Here is a 20,015-nt window from a genome sequence, read left to right on the forward strand (position 1 = left end):
ACTAAAGAGGAGTGAGAGGAAACTAAAGAAAGACAGGGTTGGAAACTGTTCATTGCACTGTCAGATAAAAATTCAATATGGAAAAATGCACAAACAGACAAATAAAAAACAATTTCTGGAGTAAAAATGCAGTTCTGCAGACCACTGAGTCTTCTTGAGAAGACGTGAAGGATGAAACGGGGCTGACTCTCAAACCACCCAGTTAAATTCAGTGAGCAGAAAGCGCTGTGTGTCAAGCATTTGACTCAGGACTGGGGACAGACAAGTCTCTCCCAGATTTCTAGAAAGAATAGAAACACTGCCTTTGCACATACCTCTGGGTTTTGGAAAAGCACAAATCTTGGAAACCAAAATACTAGCAATATCATGGATGGATTATTGAAAGCATCCTGTAAATCGCGGTAGTAGTTAAATGGCGTGGCAAAATGGGAATTAGCAATCTCAATTTCCTTCAAGGAGAGCTGGAGACAGGTCATCATCTGGAACACTGAATGATGCAACCTCATAACAGAATCAGCACTTCCCCAGCATTTTTGTCAGCATTTGTCAGTTACTCACAAGATGTGCAGACTCAGAAACAGGTCTAAAATTTAGAAGTTGAGAGAACCAGTAAGAAAGAGGAGAGTCCTCATATAGGAAAAGAGGAGAAGGAAAAGGTAGGGCTACAGGAGTTTGCCTTGGAGCGTGTGGAGATGAACATGCCACTTGTTGCTGGGCTCAGTGGAAATAAAGAAAAAACATAAGGAACTCTTTATTATCCTGTAATGAATATACAATCAGTTTCATTAAATGACAGCACATTACATAGAGGGAGCAGTAAGCAGTTTTTCTCCAGCTTCTGGATACTAAGGATCAATACCTTGGCAGGGTTCTTAGAAGCAAGGTTATACTGTAACTGCAGTCCCAGGACCTGGAGAAGAGGTACCTGCTCATGAGCTGCAGCAAATCAGTCAGAGCCAGGAGGATTTCTCCCATCTGTGGATTTTCAGTGTAGAATTCAGGATAACAGGAGATCATGCTTGCTTAGAAAGGTCCCGTGTATCTGCCGGTGGGAAGCCAGCAGCTTGTTTGGCAGTCCCATAGGGAACACAGGAGAGGTTTTTTTGCCAGCAAAATGACAGAACTGGAAGAGGAACAGGGCCTCTGAAATGAAACATTGAGGAATGAGCTACACAGGAAAGATGTTTGTGGTGATCTGCTCCTGTCTCTGGTGCCGTGTGGGAGATTCCAAAAAGGCTGTCACTGCAGGTGCAAGGAAGGTTTGCTTGATTGTGATGGGTCCTCCACTCCCAGCAGCTAAGCAATGGCTGAAATACATCTCAAGGAGCCAGTGCACAAGAACCCTTCACATCACAAGATGGGAAAACAGAAACCTAAGTCAGGAGCCCCATGCTCATCACTGAAAATGAAAAAAAAAAAAAAAAAATAAAAAAAAGAAACAAAACATATCAAGAAATAAAAACAGTGAAACTGGAAATAAAACAAAGAGAGAACTACAAACCTCTGGTAAGTCTAATGGACTGGTACTGATCCAGGGAGGAAGAAGAGAACTATGCTGATGCAACTGTAAGAGCCACAAGGTAAATGACCACCCATCAAATAATACGTAATGAAGTCTTAAAACATCTGCTGACAATCAGGAGGAGCACAGAGACTCCAGCAGAAAAGGGTGGAGATGGCTTTTCTTACCTGTGTTTATTCTGGGCTTCATTAGGAACAATCAAATGTGCTGTCAAGCTTCATCCAACCAAACCTATGGAATTAATTCTCATCTCCTAAATAGTCTGCACAGGGGGTAGTTCTGTTAGTCTACTGCTAAACCACTGTTTAATATAAAATACTGCTAATCTGAAATCACTCCTCAGCACACGTTTGTTGCTGCCCCAGTCATTTATTTCTGGTCTATTGCGAACTGTCAGTATTGTTTTCTTTAAACAAGGGAACACATTATTCAGAAAGTGCCAAACAACATCTTTATAATCATCATGAAGTCTCCTATAGAGCGTTTCCTGTTAACTTTCATAGTGTTTTGAAGAAAATTCTTTTGAAGGCTTTTGTAGGCTCTTGCCCAACATATCTGGGGAGTCTGTTTTTCAACATCTAGTTTTACTCTTTAATGTTTATTTATGGCCACTTTAGTGCCTTTAACTTCCTAGGATTTTAAAATATTTTTTTAACCAACTTACTCATCTCAGATTTGCACAAATCTGAATGCAGACCAGCTGATTCACTAGTAATTAAAGTGTAATCACAAACCCTGTTCTTAAAACAACTTCATTTACAGCTTGGGTTCTGCTTTCCAACACTGTACATGAACAGGCACGCGGAGGTAGCTCTGTTTCTGTCATGTACAGTTGCTCCAGACCCGTGCGGGCTACGAACAGGACACTATAGAGGCTGAAGTTTACAGCAGTTACTGTAAACAGGAAATTAATTCCAGTGCAGGTTCCCTTCAGGAAACCTAGCCATTTTTGTCACTTTTTTTCCTGGCATTTTTTTCACTTTGATTTTAAACCTGCTTCTTTTTAAAGGATACCAATTGGTGTCATCTCTCCCCCACCCACCTAGCTACCACCCCTTATCAGAACTGCAATTTCAGATCCTGGAGCAAACTGGAGTGGTTTAGGCTTCGGCTATTTCCTGGCTGCTTCTAAAGGTCAGGGTAGCTGGCTACTTCTTGCATCTACATTCACAGTGATGGGAGCAAATATTTTTGTAATGAATCCTCTTAAATTTGAAATACAAATCCAGTCACATTCTGAAATGTCCATTCCCTTGAGATCATTTCACGTTTGCTGCTGCTTTTGATTCTTCATATTGTTCATGGTAATTCTGCTGCTGGTGCAGTACAAACTAGTTTTCCTCTGCCACTCGGCTCTGCACATAACACACTATTTGCATACAGCTCATTATTTCCTAACATCTACTTCTAAATAGGGACAGTGCTGTTTCAAATAAGGCAGAAATGACTAAGTCCATCATACTACTGCCCAGGTAGCCTTAAGACAGCACGTCTTTCTGCAGATCATATTGCAGCTGACATCTGGCATGCCACACAGAAAGGATTCTTTGCCTAATGGTTGAAATGTTCTCAGTCCGTAAATACTTAAACATAGCTGGAAATTGGCAGATTATGAGGGGTCTCCTGTTAAGTAGGACATCTGCCTGTAGGATATTCCAAAAGAAGGTTCTAGGAAGGAAAATTATGAAGTGAGAAATTGTTTGTGTTAAGAATAAAGTGTTTAAAAAACAACTATTGTTATTAGATCTGAATTAGCTCCTCTGATGTTACATCAAACCTTATTAGTCGTCTTTTAGCAAAAAGCTGAGGCTGTTGCTTAACTTTCTGGAGCAAGCCAAGAATTCCATTGTTTTTCAGAGGCTGTGGTTTGATTCCCAGAACCAAAATGAATCTGATTCTTGAGCTGGCATATAACCTTATAAAACATTCCTAGATCAGGGCTCTGAAAAGAGAGACTTTGGTTTCAAAACCTTTTCCATATTAATGGGTTCCTTATGAGTGATAATGGTGCAATTATGAGAGATGAAGAACTAGACTGAGCAGTGGGATACACAGCATTTGCTCTTTTCAGATTCATTGGAGAGAAGAGGTAGAGTCTGGGGATACGTAAATTTGGCCACAGGAGGAAAACAAGATCTCCTAAGCATCCTACATGGTAGCTGCTGTGTTAAGGTGGCTGTTTACAACGGGACTCATTCAACACCATCAAAATCCTGTGGAATCTGTCCATTCTGCTTGGATTTAAATCACGTTCTGTTCCTGTCATGCTTATCTGCCCTTGAGAACCATTTGCAGAACAAAAACCCTGCTTACTATTCTTGGTTGACAGTAAGTTATGAGGCAGGTAAAAAGCAGTGGTTACTGATACCGCTTTTACCTACTGACTCTTGAAATACTTGGTGCACATAAGTTACTGGTGGGGCTGGTCTGTGTAATTGCCGTTTCCGGTTTGTCATCACCTGTCCAGCAGTTGAATGAATTAACTAAATTTTGTCCTTAGTTGTACAAACACATATGTGCTTGTAGTTGAGCCTAGGTATGTTTGAATGACTGACCATGAGTTCCATGCACTGCTGTGAAACAACGAATGAAAATAAGCTTCCCCTGGAAAGAATTAACTGTACGTGCTATACAATGACATCACATTAAGGGTATCACAGAGATCAGGGTGGATGGCACCATGTGCCCTGGGCTATCCACCTTGACACACTAGGTTAATTAGCAGATTACAACTGACACTTCATTTATCATAATTGCTAATCTCTTATCCAGAAATGGTGCTTCATGTAAAGCAAGACTGATACAAATGTATTCAATTGCAGGAGAACCCAGAGCCAAAGCTAACATAAGTTTTGTGCTCATTTACACTCTGCCAAAAACTACAGGCTTCACAGAAGAGTTTGCTGATGCCTTTATGGCAACGGTGTTGAAATGCCCAGCAGATTTAGCAGGCAAAGTTTTTAGCATTCATAAGGCTGCAGATGTAGAAGTCATGGACAGTGGTCTTCATCAGGCCAGTCTGAGTATGTGACTTCATCTTTGACCTGGCTGTTGGAATAGTGTCAAAAAATATATCTTACCTCATTAGGTAGCAACCAGAATGATCTAATTGTGATCTGGATCGTGTATCCAGGTTCAACAATAAGCACTGCTGGATGGAAGGTTTCAAAGGTATCCTTTGCATGTATCCTTTTGAATGACTGATACTCCTCCATCTGATGTAATCTAATCAGTAGATGTTTGCCTTAATTTTCATTAAGTGGTTTCCAAATGGTTGTTTTCTTCCCCCGCCTTTTTTTTTTTTTTTAATTCATCCTGTTTAAAATCATTCTATGCTAGATGGGGCAGAAAACTACAGAACAGATAGCCAAAAATCAAGCATTCATCAGGTACAATGGCAAAAACAAACTCCCCAGACTTATGCTGTGATTCTATTCAATTAGGAAAATTATTTTATGTGCCTGGACAAAAGCTACTACATCCTGTCTTCTGGAGCTATTCAGGGCAGCAAGGCTTCAATATTGACGTGGAAGAAGCTTTTGAAGGCTGCTAAGCACATGGGTTTCAAAGCACTTGCCTTTATTTAGCAGGGCATTCCAGAGAATAGAGCTGCGTTTCTCTCTTACCCAGCACAGAAGCTTTGTTGCAGCCTGGGGACAGAGCGCATTTGCTGTGCCGGCTCCCGAGGCACAGGGTGTCACCTGTGGAAGAAGTAACGAACACCGTCATTCAGAAAGCAGATCTGCCAGTCTCACTGCACAAGGGTGGGGTGGAATCAGCAATGAAGAAATTCTCCCTGGCTATGTTACATGTGACCTAATACCATCCAGTACCAAACCTTTTGTTCTTCTAGCAATTCACAAAGAAGCAAGCAAAGACAGGTGACAAACTTTTCTTATGAAAATCTATAGCCTTGGTCACCAGAGTGCAATTAGGCTAGAAAAGTACTAAATTATTATTATTAATAATAATAATTATTAAAGCCAAGGAAAATCTTGCCTGGGAATAAGGGCATTTGGGATGATACCAGTATCCTTAACTATCCATACACCAGGCTACACTTCATGAAATGAAAGAGGAAACCTGTCTTTACAAGAATTACTCTGGGCTTTATAGAGGAACAAATGGCAACAGTCTGGGCAGGAAAGTCCATTCATTCTGAAAGAATACACCTAAAACCAAGAACCTAGAAAAAAGTATTTATTTCTTTTCTGGAGGCAGGCCAACCAAATGAAGAAAATCAAACTGGAAGCTCCATGAACTTTGTATGATGCTGAGATTTGTTTATTTATAAAAAAACAGATAAAAAAAGAAGCAGGCACACCCATCTAGTAACATGAGATTTAAGTGTAAAATAAATATAAAGCTAAGAAGCAGCCAGGCCCAGGAATCCAAAACAAAGTTTGTTCAAAACGTGAGCAGAGGCACAGCTGTCACAATGCTGACTTAGCATTCTTCAGGTTTCAAAGGAAAGTCAAATCCATCAGTATTTCCATATTCAAGTAAATCGATACCTAGCCTTAGCTGCAGACACTGCATTCATTCACACTCCTTCATCAGGGAAACAACTAGAATGTTAGTTGTCCTTGGACACAAAAAAAACCCCAACAACAACCAAACCAAACAACATTTGAATAATTACGCAGTGATATCATATTTCTGCCTTTCATATGGAAGCCAAATTGGAGTTATAAGTTGTCATAATTTCAGTTATGGTTTGGAAAAGTGATACCCAAGCAGGGTTTGTGGACCACTAGTCATCCACAGCAATCCTCAGAACCACTGATGCTCCAGGCTCCTGGCAGACAAAATCTGAAGGCTGACAATAGTTCATTGCTCTAACTTTTTAAAATATTACTGAATTGGAATATTTTTTCTCTGATTCTTTTTTTTTTTTTTTCCAGAAAAACAAATCCTTTCTGCAGTCATATAGGTATTACACTGAGTTTGGGCTACAACATGTAGTTTAGGAAGTGTATTTTTTTGTCCTTACTACCTAATTGGCTATTGCAAATTGCCGGCAGGAAATTAAGAAACAAGACAAGTTTTTCAAGGGTGACTAATGTTTTACCTGGAGCAAACAGGCTTTATTTTGTCCTGTCTACATAATTTCTTCAGGAAAATGGGTAAAAGTTTACAAAGTATATTTCCAAAGTGTTAGTATGCTGACAGATCAGTAAATGCAGAAGCTGAAATCAAATGAGAATTTGAGTAAATCACTCTGTTTGACTGGAAAGAGAATTTGCTCTCCGAATACTTGCCTTTTACAAGTTAGAGGGTGGTGGGGTTGTTACAGATCTGCTAATAAGTTAGAATTAATTGACTTTATTTGATTTTATAAAATCATTTGGAATAAGAAATATATTTTAATGAAACTTGTAGTTGCACAGCAAAAGCTGCTATGAAATCCTCTGTACAGCCCTGTGGCAAGGCCAAAAGAATAGGTCAGAATCACCTAGTAGGAATGAGTAGAACCTAGATAACAGACTTAAGATTCAAGATAATTGGATACAGTATTTATGGGTAGACTAGGAGAATGCATTGAAATGTCAGAATGTAGAATTAATGGGAACTGGGGAGAGTCGACTGGAACAACTTGTAGTTACCTGCCAAGAAACCGTGGACTTTACTAAAAGGTAATTCTGGCAGGGGGAGATCGCAACCATCGACTCATATACCACCTACCCAAATCGTACCCCAGACCCATTTCTGGACCTTTCTAACCTTTACTGTGCAGAATCAGATATGGGAGGAGAGTATGTTAATGATTTTGGGGAAATATTATGATTATGGGTGAATACTTATTGAATATGCATGATTAAGTTCTATATATGGTGTATGATTTTGAAACTTGGTGTGCGTTGATCGTGAGAGGACTCACTCATGCACCCGGCCGTTAATAAAGAAGTGTCTGCTTATCTACATCACATTGGTGTTGATCAGTTCTTCATTCCGAGATTTTGGTAACAGGGTTATTTTGCAAAGGTTTGCCAGCTAATGAAGGAGAACAGGTGTTCCCATGTCTGGCCGGTCTAACAGTGGCAGGAAGGATGGAACCATGCCACATTTACTTTATCTTAGTTCACCTAAACAAGGTTTCAGCTGTGGTTTTAAAGCAGCAGCAAACGTGAGTGGCCAGCAGCAGCAGCCGCTGAGAGCCAGAGAAGAGGGCAGCCTGCTGCGAGACAGGCAGAGGGCTGCATGGGTTTGTCTCCAGCAGGCTCCTATAAAACGGTGTCTGGGACAGACACCTGCAGGCTCCGGGCTGGCAGAAAGGTTTGTGCCATTTGTGAAAGCTGAGCACAAGGGGACAAAATCCCCAACAGGGGCCATTGCGGTACACCATGCAGAAAAAGCCAGTTGTCTTTACTGCTGCCCTCAACCTGACTTCATCAGTTATGATAATCTTGGCATGCAAGAGAATATTTCTCCTATAACCTCCCATTCTTGTTCCTGCTTGCTCAGTTTTTGGTCTTGCTGACACCGCTTAGCTTGGTTAAGTAGCACGACTCCGCTATAAATCTCAGGTACAGCTCTGATCTCAGCGAGTTAGACCAAATGGCAGCTGAAACTCTGGCAGCTCCCCGCAGCCTGCCTGCAGGAGGATTCCGACTTTTCCTGCCTTTGGTGGATCAAAATCAGTGGGAGGCAATTATTGTTATTTTTAGCAGAAAGCAGAGTGCAGGAACCATAAACTGGCTGGAAAGGTCTGAAATGTGGAAAATCTGAAATTATCCAAAGGCTTGTTTTCAGTCCTTATTTATTATCATAAAGCAGCAAAACTGATTTTCATCCTATCACTAAAGCTTTCTTACTGACTAGTCTGCCACCTCTCACCACAGGTGTCCTTGATCCAAGATTTGTATCTGTGAGCCAAACCATAACAAAGGAATGCAAGTACTGTAAATATTGAATTAGTTTGGATCAAATTTGATTTTTGAGCACTTTTGGACTGTTTGCCTTTAAAAAAGCAATAAAGAAGGGGGAAAAAAAAGAGAAAAACCGCCCACCTTTTAAATTTAGCTTTCCGCGCTAAGGTGATTAACTCTCTTCCATCCCGGTCCCCTCACTCACCCTGTGTTTTTACTCTAGTATTTGTATTACCACTTTGAGAATAAGTTCCTCATGATTTTGCTTTGTGGAAAACTATGCACCAGCTTTAAAGCTTCTACAGTAAGTTTTTATTTATGAGTCATTTGTACCAAAACCAGACACTTTTGGAACTGAACGCTGCCAAGTTAGAACATCTAAGGAAAACAAACCTGAAAATTCAACATTAAATCTTTTTAAAGTTCCTTACAATGATCTGACAGCAGAAAAGCCCCTGCCTCTCATGGTATTTGGAATTTCATATTTTGTCATAATATTTGCCTAACTGTATTGAGGCAGTTAGATACGATAATTTCTATTTAGGTAGCATGTCTGTGCTTTTGCAACAGTTTAAGCATTATCATACTTGCTATTTTAAAACAGGTGATGCCAAGCAAAGTTCTGGAGCAGTCACCCTTTGGCCACATGTGTACATGTGCTGATGTGGGACAAAGGTTTTCTCAGCTGAAGCTCATATTTTTTGCTCTACCCATGCCTGTTGGGGACCTCAAAGAACATTTATCATGCTGGTCTAAGTTGCTCGCTCTCTGTCTTGCCATGATGAGTCTAAGATCAGAGCAACTGATGTCAAAAACCGAAGAGTTCATACCTTCAACACACTGTTACATAGTCCTGCTTTTTCCTTGGGTCTTTCTCTCCCATGTGTACAAACCGTCTTTTATGTAGACAAGAAAAGGAACAAATGCAATTATCGGTAGAACTTAGTCAGAAGTGACTTCTAGTGTGCAATTCAATCCATCCTTTTGCAAGTACAAGTCTTTTTACTGCGAGGATGCTAGGGAAGTTAATAAGCAGATGTTACAGACCTTATACTGATGATGTTAACAAAGACTAGAAAGACTTCGAGCTTTTTCAAATAGGCAAAATCATGTAACATATTCCCTATTTGCATGTTTTAAATATAAGACCAGTACGGACTCTCTTGATCATTCAGTTCCCCTTTGGTGATGAAATGCTTCTGGATTAAGTATGAATTAATCTAAAAAGCTACATATGTAGAACACATACAAGTCTCTCCACTCCTATTTTTGAATTTAAGACAGGGTTGGGATGAAAAAGAAAACCAAAACATAACATAAAAAGAATAAAACACATCATATCCTCATTAAGGCAATTTTAGAAGCTTTACATAAATATTTCTGACTGACCATAAAGATTTGTAATATTCTACAGGGAATGTGACAAAAATCATTTTTTTAAAGTTTCATACAAATCAATCATACCTCCTTCTAAGTACTTTGAAGTCTTCAAAATCTGAAAACTTTTTAAAACCAAGTTCTTTCCAGATCTTTCCATTAAATCTTTCAAACATTCACTTTGTCAGATAAATTGAACTCACTCGCTGAACACAAAATACCTACACAGAGAAATGTTTTCACATTTGTGGAATTTAAGCTGCTGCCCCCTGAGAGCTCAGATGACTGATGCAGAGTCAAACTGGCTGTCACCTTACTAGATTGCTTGTTTGTTTGCTTGTGTGTTTTGATTTAGGGGAAAACTAGCTTTTAGTATCTCTATGGTTACACCTAACCAATTACAGAAAACCTGCTACCATATGGGACGTAGGTCACCACTTCTGTGTTTTATTATTTGCTACTATCTTTTTTTCTCATTAGGAATCCAAGCCACTAACCATGTTAGATGGAAAAATACAAGTTTACTGAAGGCTGCAACTGAGTTTTGACTCTGAGGAAATGCAGTTCTAGCTCATTTCCTCAAGTGCCTGCCTATATATTTGGGGATGGCCAAGATACACAATTTATACCATTCAGGAATTCTCCATTTGAAGTGGGATGCAATTTTCTTTAATCCTAGATTTGCCCATTTTTCCACGTTGCCAGCCAAAAAAACATGTTTAGAGGATGCGTTATAGGTGCCTGTGGCAACTGGGTATGTTTATCAGGGCATCTGTTGTTGCACCTTTTTACTGCTCTGTCAGAAAAGTATTTCCTTTTATTACAATTGGAGTTTTCAGTTTTCTTTCAAGAAACCCCTCCAATATTCAGAAAGCCTTTCGGTGTGTGCTATTAGTGCCAAAAGCAAAGTTTTACCAGACCTCTTCCCAAAATCTAATTTATACGCACCACTGCCCATTTTTTATTAGGTGTTATTCGGTATCTTTTCCACACTATCCCTCCCCACACAAGAAGAATGAGTCAACCCTTTTCTTTTAGTTTCTGCTGCTTATACGTATTAAAATTTCAAGCCAAGACTGGGCTTTGCAACCATCATGTGTATTTTCCCATAAGCACGCAAGCTGTAAATTGTCAGTTTTAAAGCTACCTGTGCAACAGTACAATCTGAGCCTCCTCTGCAAACATGCCACCATTTCTGTTTCAGTTTTGCTGTGATGCTCTGTATTTCCATAGGGAGCCTTCCCATTTCATTACCTTTCCTGGCAGCCACTACTTTCATGGTTTTGCACATGGTGTTCTGATGCTCTTAAGCTAAGGGGAGCGCAACAGAAAACGTAGCAGAAATGGCCAGGGAAATCCCAGCCGCCGGCTGCTACACAGGCCCTGCGTTCCTCCCACCCCGGCGTGTTGTGGTGCTGGGCCAGGTGCCACCATGGGCACTATGGCCACTTGGCACAAGGGGGAAATGGGCCAGCAAAGCTTTTACTGAAGGTGGTTGAGTTCTGAAGGGGCTGGACTTCACTGGGGGAGAGAGACGATCAGGGAGGCTAATCACCGGTCTTGGAGCTCTTTGAGAAAACCCTCAGATCTGATTTTCTAGCTTGACTTCAGACTTTCCTCCACACTATGGGTGCACTTCGTGATCACTGGGCTGTGTAATGAACGTGGTGGTTGTCTGTGGACCTGACCCTGAACTGCAGACCCAACCTAACCTCAAACCTCACCCATCACTATGGACTTGCCTGGTGATCTGGACTCTTCATCAAACTTGGCTCCCACCTCCAGAGCCTCTCTGCTGACCGTGCCTGGGGGCTGTGGGACTGTGCCTGTGCTGGCCAGCTCTGCGCCCTGCTCCTGCTTCGCCACCAGCCTCAGCTCCCACCTTGCTCTCCCTCAGGGGAAGGGAATCTGCTCTTGCTGCACCCTGACAAAGGCTTCCCCTCTGATCTAAATGTGAGGACACAAGCTTCTCAAGAATACCGTTTTTTTTTTTAAATGCAGAAAAAAGCAACTGAGTTTTTCTCCATAACTTTCTCAAGAAAACATTTTGAATTAAACTTTTCAGAAACAAATCAGTCCAAGAAGGGCACCTGGTCTGGAATGTTTTGCCCCAGTGGCAGAAACCCGACAGGTCTAAAAACCTGCTCTAAGTAGCTCTGAAATTTTTTGCAGTTTTGCAAGAAATGGACGCAGGGAGTGAGGAGAAGCATGGAAAAATGGAACTGGGCAAGTCAGTGAGGCACCATGAAGGAGCTAGAGGAAGCAAAAGGAGAAGGTCGTCATTCCTCCCCGGTAGCTCCAGTCGTTCCTATGAAAGAAACATGAGCTGAACATTTACTTAAGCTGCTGCACCCAGCTCAAACTCACCATCATGGTGTAAGAGAGCAGGGAGGAATTTCAAGTGGCATCTTGACCAGTCGCACTCAGATCTGACACACTTTGGGGAAATATGGATGAATGCTCTGGTTTAGAGAGCTAAATATTATTCCTGCTATTACCATGGGATTGTTTATGCAAATGAATGTCATGCAGAAAGGGTTTAGAAGGAATAAAAAATATGACAGCCCATAAGTCAAGACACTAAATTGCGTAGTAGAAATGCAAGGGACTGTAAAGTCAGACACCTTAACTTTAGCTTTTTTAAAGCTCAGTGAGTGATTTAACTATGGGGAAATAAAGCCTTTTGATTTAATCCTTTGCATTTCACTGAAAAAGCTTATGCATATAACATACACAAATCATAGAACAACACTAAGAAATATTAGCACTGGTATTTTTTATATTTTCAGTTCACATGTATGTCATCTTGGCAGTAAAATGGAGCTGATAGTGCTTAAAGCAGGTGTAACTTCCCCACCCCCCGCCATGTACCAGAGACCAAAAATTGGAGGCATCCCTCCTGGAAAATTAAACATTTTCAAAATACTCACTTTACTGTGTTCTGTTCAGCAAATTTGGTTGGTTTTTTGGGTTTTTTTCCCCTTTCTTTCTTCCTTCTTTCACACGCAGCACAGACCATTTACAAAGAGAATTACAGGTGGCTTCCTGAGAGTAATGATCCAGAAGAAGAGAAAAGGGACAGCAGACTTTGGATATTTTCTATTTACAAATCCTAACCAAGAGATTTCTGTTCCCTCTCCTGCACCTTTAAAAAACTGCCTTGAAAACAACAACCAAGTCACATAATTATTCAGCTCCTACTTTTTCAATATTACTGTGAAATAATTCAGATTTTGCACACCCTAGTGTTTTGGGGCTTGGGTTTTTTTTGCACTTGTGTTTTGTTAAAGAATGATTTTTGTAAGGCTGACCTAATGTATTTGTGATTTACCTCCAGGACTCTTGAATGGAAGTGCTAGGGAGGAGAAAAGCTTTTATGTGGCTTTTCCTTCCCAATTTCTTCTTTGCTGATCTAGAACCATCTGATCTTGGCTTGTGCTTAAAGGCAAATAGACCAGAGCTGCAACTGCAGTGTAATTGTTTCAGTCATTTTACCGAAGAAGGTTTCATCACAGTCTTCCCCTTTCTTCCCAAAACTGAGTAACAAAAACCCATAAACTAAATTAAAAACACTTCAGAGCAAGGTGAGGAGAAGCCAGGAAATGGTTTGTGATGGCAGGAATTAGGGGAACTTAGTTGAAATTAGGGATGGTAGTCCGTATTGCTATCTCTGCATGACTTAACGAACTTCAAGAAGTCTGAATATTTTTAAAGACCCTTGGGACAGCAGAAAAGAGAATATTTGATCTCTGAAAACACTGAAGCAGTTTTACAGGTTTTTTTTTCCCCATCAATTTACCAGCTGCTATGGTTAAAAACAAATCCTGCCATCATCTATTTTGTTAATTTTTTGTTTTTTTCAGAAAAAGAGTATAACTTGCATATGAAAACCTTATGTAGGTCATTAAGGTTGCATAAAATACTGTGTAAATACTGTCATAAACCCAAACAAAGCAAAATAATTCTGCCATAAATAACACATGGTTATCATTTGTTTACAATTTAGCCCAGCTATCGAAACAAGCTAAACATTTTGCTAAATGGTCCACAGTAATTTTGTAAAGAACACAGACTGGGGTAAGTATACCCAACATCTGCTCTTCTAGTGCCAGCAGTACTGCCGAACCTCAGCCCTGCCTGGGCAACGTGCAAGCTACCAGAGTGCTCTGGGGTCCAGCTACACGGGCCGATTGTGTATGGTGCTCACCGCACTTCCCAAGGATGAGCTGGTTCCACTGAAGCCACCCTAATATTTTTTTTAAAAAAGAAAGACATTCAATGAATTTCCTCTTCATTTCATTCAATTCTTTATGAAAGAAAGGACTTGTAAAGAAGAGCTGGATTTGGGGTTGACAACACATAATTTTCTTAGTACACACATGACTTAAGATCAGCAATTGTAATTTGTCTGGAGGATAAACACGGGAATATTTTGCACTAAAGAGCTGTTGGAAGTGATGTGCAGAGGGGGAATGTCTGATTGCCTGTGGAGTCTGAAGGGAGGCTTGCTTCAAAGCCAAGTTTCAAATATCATCTGTTTTCACTGTAACACTATGTAACAAAACAAGCCGCAGTAAAATTTTCATTTAAGTGGAAGAGATTTCAATTGTTTTGCTTTTTTTTTCACCACTTTCTCTCATCTAATTCAGAAAGATGTTTAAAGGAATGTTGTTGGCTTTTGTCTTGGACATAAATAGTGAATGTGCACTGCTCAGGAACAGATGAAGTGTTGCAAATTGGAACTAAAAATGTAAACAGGTTGGGAAGTTAGGAACATATATGTGAGAATTGTATGTGTGGATACGTCTTCTGTGAAGCAGAAGAGTTTATATAATAAACACTTTCAAAAATCTGAGGATAAAGACTCTGTCCATGATCAAGTTAACCATCAATGAATGCTTTTTTCTCCTCAGTTCACTGTGGTTTCATACGTAGGCTTAGACAAAGAGAGATCAAGCAAAACTTTTCAGCTAAGACTGGCACTAAAGTGAACCTGCTATGCAATCCTAAAAACAGAATCAGTGTCTCCTAGCTAAGTATGACATGCACGTGTTATTGGAGAAAGGATATAAACTGCATCAGTGGACAATTGCTTGCAACTGATAGGTACAAAACCTGGAAGGGATCACCAAAATGACTGCTGATCAAAAGGTTCTCTCTTATTGCAGGGCGATGCTCTTGGCAGGTGGTTCCTGTGTAGTAAGGAGTCTCACACAAAAGGGATATATACTGAAAAACAGCCAAATTATGGCATTCAAAGTTGCATGGCTAGTACTTGAACTGATTGTGTGTCATTAATTGTAGCTATAGCTTGGTTGTGTGTCACAGCACTACCCAAACTAGCTGGCTGCAACAAGGCTTTTACCGACCCATACGAGCCCTCTCATGCCTCGGCACCACCACCAGTCTCACAAAAGGTTTCAAAGGTTCATCTACTGTCTGTGCTGTTTCCTCATCCACTTCGGGCCAGTCCACCCTGCTTCTTGCCTCTGCTGCATCCAGAGTCTTCCTTCTCCAGCTCCTCTTCCAGCCAGCCTCTCCTCATCCAGGCCTCCTTCTTCTCTCTGCTTCTCCCAGGGCCTCTCCTTGTCTCTCCTACATTCAGGGCACTCTGTCTCCTCCCTCTGCTTCTTCCAGGTCTCTTTTCATCCAGAGCTCCTCTTCATACAGTCCTTCTCTTCCATACCCCTTAGAGCTATTTAACTACTTAGCAGGAACCAGCCACAGCTGCACATTATCCACATCAGCCAACCCACCGCCCCTGAAGCCAGCCCACAGCTGTATTTTATCAATGTTAATTAACCTGCCTTCATTCCTCTATAATTCCTCTACAGTTGTGTGCTCATTGTGTGAATAAAATGGTAGTTGAGATGTCCAACAGAGACATAATAAAAGCCAACAACAAAAAACCACAACCCATAACCTCCTTCAAAAAAGGGAAAAGGAAGCCCTCTCAGGGAAAGGTGGGGCTCATGGCTCCTGAAGTCGGGTTGCTGGGTCAGCAGAGCCCCATTGTATATGGTGTGGTGAATCTCCCTACTACAGCGTGTCTATTACTTACCACACCGCCCTAGTGAAGGCACCTGATGAAAGAAGCCAGTGTCAAATACTTGGGCAAGATCGAGGAATTCCGTCCCTGGGAGAGGTGAGATTAGCAACACACCGTGCAGCAGCCAGCTGTGGCCTGACAACGCGCAGCTGTCCTTTATGCTGCTGGTGGCTGAGGCTCATTGAACGCCTGGAAATCCTGTGGAGGGCAACAGCATGTAATGGAGTAAAGGGATGGATGCCCAGTAGAGGCAGGTCCCGGAAAAAACAGCTAGTGCAGCGGATGTTGATATGTATGATGCTACAGACACAGTAATTGAAATGGGAAAAAGGTCCAGAATGGGAGAAAGACAAGTCCAGTTATGCAACCCACCCTGTTTATACGCCAAAGGAAAGTCTGTACTCCCACCTGATTTTCTGAGGACTGCCTTACACAACACTAGCACAGCATGGCTCACTTGTGAGCACAATATAAATAATTCCCAGAGAAAACTGTCCTATTGTTCCTGTCCTCTCTGCCAAAGCTTCAGTCACCACAAAAGCATGGCATCTCTCTTTGTCCAAGCTGGTCACATTTTGAAATGTTTTCTGGTAACTGTATACTTACAGCAAGAAGTTCAGGGAAATGAACAGAAATTGATTTCCTAGGGAGCTCGAGCATGTGCCTGACTGGCCTTGGTTTCTAAGATGCAAGCTCTATATGTACGTTTCTTATAGCAGTGCTACAGACCATAAGCTTATGCTCATCAAAACCTGTGGGAGACAATGTGACCCTGCTTAGTGAACCTCAGATTCTAGCTGCTGGGCAGACCAGTTGCCACTGGTTATAATCTCACTGTTCTGCTGGTTGACACATTGCCTGAATAAACAAAATCCCGGAGACAACCCTAGAATTGAGTCAGGGTTGTAGCAAGAGAGGTCTAAAGGCTGCTGGCTGATGAGAAGGCCTAACCTTAGGGGAAAAGTGTAAAATAGGTACTTTATAGCACCTCTTTCTGACGTTGACCACTTGGGGTCTAAGAGGGCACCAGCCAGGGGTGCAGCCTTTCTCCAGATCAAATGCTATATTACATTATCTCTCCCATTTACCCAGTTACTTATTTTCATTAAATCCATAGGGACCTGGACCTTTGAGATGTCTTCCTCTCTGTTGCACCAAAATGTGACTAAAACTAGCCAAAAGGTTCTGAAAGTTGAGGAAAATTGAGGACGGACACATGTACAAAGTCATGGTGTTTCCATAGTAAATCAGGTTGAAACACATTCCACAATTAAAATATTATGCAGAAGCTATCATAGAGTCATCCTATAAAACGGAAGAGCTCAAAAGAGAGACTTGCATGGTTCTGAACTACGGTAATAGGTCAACTCAACAGTTTGAAGAGCAAGGATGCCACGAGGCTGGAAGAACAATAACAAAGCCTAATGTTTACAACAGACACAAAAGCCAAGTCAGAGGCAAAGATAAGTTACAGTAAGAAAAATACTAATAATCACCCCCGCCCACATTTTAACTGTATTCAGCTGCTTTGAAAATGTCTTTTCAGTATCTGTTTTTGTGCAGGCAGGCACGCTTTTGACATCATCATGACAACCATACCAAACACACGATAAAGCATTATGAACCATTTCTCACCTAATCCATTTTTATAAAAATACTGGCTGCTGCCTATTTCACCCTTTGCTTTTGATGATGCCAGGCATCGTGCTGGGCAAACAAGACAATGTTGTTCAAGGTTTCTTGGAACAAAAATCTCTGTTGCTATTATTTGGCAATTCCCTAAAAGCACTGCACTGAGGAAAAAGTGAATGATGAAACAACTAAGAAAAAGATACTCCTAGTTCCTTCTGTTCATCCCCCTCCCTACTTCTACTCTACTTTAAAAGTAGGTGAACTGACCACAGAAGATCAAAGGATCATCTCAGCCTGCAAGAGTATTCCATTTCAAAGAGCTGCTGGGAAGTGATGGAGAGGAACCAGCACTGTAAGACATTCATTGTGAACAGTTTAGCTCTCACTGGGGCAGGATTCCCCATGCCCCTGAAAACCAGTGTAAACTGTGCTATGAGAAATCACACAAGAATTATGGAATCTGTTGGGAGCATGGAGTCAGCTGAACGCTAGAGATCATTTGTTTGAAAGCAAAAAGGATAATCACAATTCTTAGCAAAGTTATCATTTAAAATGGGCCCTTACAAGCTTTTTCCACTGTTCAGTTCTTCACAGCAGGCTAATTCAAGTATGCTCAAGTTCTCATCACTACAAGTAACATAAAGGGTAAGGTTTATTAAACAGTCGATGGTAATCACCTATAAAAAGATCTGTTCATATGCAAAAAATTACTCCCAGATCCCTTCCTACTGGCCTGTCCTTTTCAGCACTCAGATGCATGCTCTTTCCAGTAAAAGACTGGTCTCAAGCCTAGCATCCACTGTACTACAACTTCTGATTCCACAGACTGGAGCAGGAGGCAATAATGAAGCACAAAAAAGGATTTTTTGTGTACAGGGAACAGCATGTCCTCAGACACAGTAGGCAGCTTTCATGTAAAAGCTCATATACTGGAACATACAAGAGCTTGATAAGCAAAAAGTATGTTACCTAAATCAGAAAATACGGTTATTTACCATTTCATTCCTTCAGGGAGAGGGTACCAGTTGTGAAGCCTGATGCAAAAAATCAACTGGCTGCAAAGTGACTGTTCAGTATTTTCCTTTCTGCCCATTTACCTGAAAATGGGAAATACACTGAATGAGAAAATAATCCACTTGTTTAAGGTCAAGACACTGACTGAAACGACGTCTTAAAAAAATTCCAAATAAAACTGGAGTGTTCCATGCTACATCTGCCCTCACCCAACCACGAACATTTTGATTTATAGCTATTTAAACTTGTTTCCTTGAAATATATAAGTATGTGGAGACACATCCTATGCTAAGCTTGTTTCTGTCATTCATTTTATGTATGGCATGGGGTACACTATTTTAATTTTCTGCTTAGTTTCCCTCATAATGAACTAGACCGTGGAACTCCCTCAAAACAATATTGTATTAGCAAAGTCAGACAGTCAAACCCAAGGCAGGAATATTCAGCACTCCCTGAACTGATGTAAACATTTTTGGAAGCACTAACAAACTTGTAATTTAGCACTGAACGTCAATCTCTGCTCACAGCTGGAGTAAAATCTTGGTGGCAGGAAAAGGGACTGCTGGCAGACTGCAGTACTCCTTGCATCTTCTGTTAAAGCAGTCGGTATCGATTTTTACCAGAGACAGAACGGCGAGACCAATCCAGCTACAGGCCTGAGGCAGCGCGGCAGGTCCCGCTTTGCTCTGAATTGGACCGAATGGAGACATCACATGAAGCATCAGGGCAATAAAGCTTTGGGCACTAGTGCAGGCATTCAACCTGCCGGCATCTCGGTCAACAGGTTGCCACATTTTCTGAAGACTTAAGAAAATACATGTTCTGTTTTGCAGACAAATCCATTGTAATACTGAAACCTTGTGTAAGCTTTTCAGAGATAAAACTGGATTCCTAGAAAGCTTCCGATTGTGATGAACTGCAGTTTCCTGCTATGTTACGTTTGGGAACACAAAATCGACTGATCACATGCAACTTGAAGTGCTGATCTTGGGGATATTCTCTTTTCCCAAGTACAGGCTACAGCTTATGACTTTTTTTCACAGAATGTCAAACTATATACTTACTCACTGGTGTAAATGACACTGGAAGGAAAACAAGAGAGGAAGAGACCCAACTTGGAAAAAGAACCAACAATTTTCTTTTTAAATGTAGCTGAACAGGAGAGTTGAGAGGGAATAGATTAAGAGTTCAAAACTAGGACTTTAGTATAAAGTTATTATCATGTCTAGATGTTGGTTTTGCCTTTGACATTTGCTTGAGGTTTCACTTACATAAATACAGATATGCGTCTAGTCTTAAGGCACCTACATGCACTTAAAATGCCTGCAATATCTTTAAGAAACTGACCTTTATACATTCTGCACTCCATCCAGTTCACCTGCAAAATGAGGATGATAGTGATGGGGTAAAAAACAAGTAAGTTTGTTTAAACATTGAGTACATAATTAGTGTTAAGAGATACATTCAACAGTTATTCTAGCAACAAGCTGAAGTAGTTCTCATGCCTACAAATTGTAATATTGGCCCAGATGCTGATTTTAAATCCAAGTAA

At 40.9% G+C, this 20,015-nt stretch overlaps 1 long non-coding RNA gene across 1 annotated transcript; it reads right to left on the reverse strand.

The window, feature by feature from the left end:
* Positions 1 to 735: 735 nt before the first annotated feature.
* LOC121089473 lies at positions 736 to 19,433 on the reverse strand. Its single transcript, XR_005828221.1, has 2 exons — positions 18,445 to 19,433; positions 736 to 5,223 (listed from the first exon to the last, which is right to left on the reverse strand). It is a non-coding gene; the product is annotated as an uncharacterized LOC121089473 (long non-coding RNA).
* Positions 19,434 to 20,015: the final 582 nt, after the last annotated feature.

The sequence above is a fragment of the Falco naumanni genome, chromosome 5, assembly GCF_017639655.2.
Source record: "Falco naumanni isolate bFalNau1 chromosome 5, bFalNau1.pat, whole genome shotgun sequence".
Lineage (NCBI taxonomy): Eukaryota > Metazoa > Chordata > Aves > Falconiformes > Falconidae > Falco > Falco naumanni.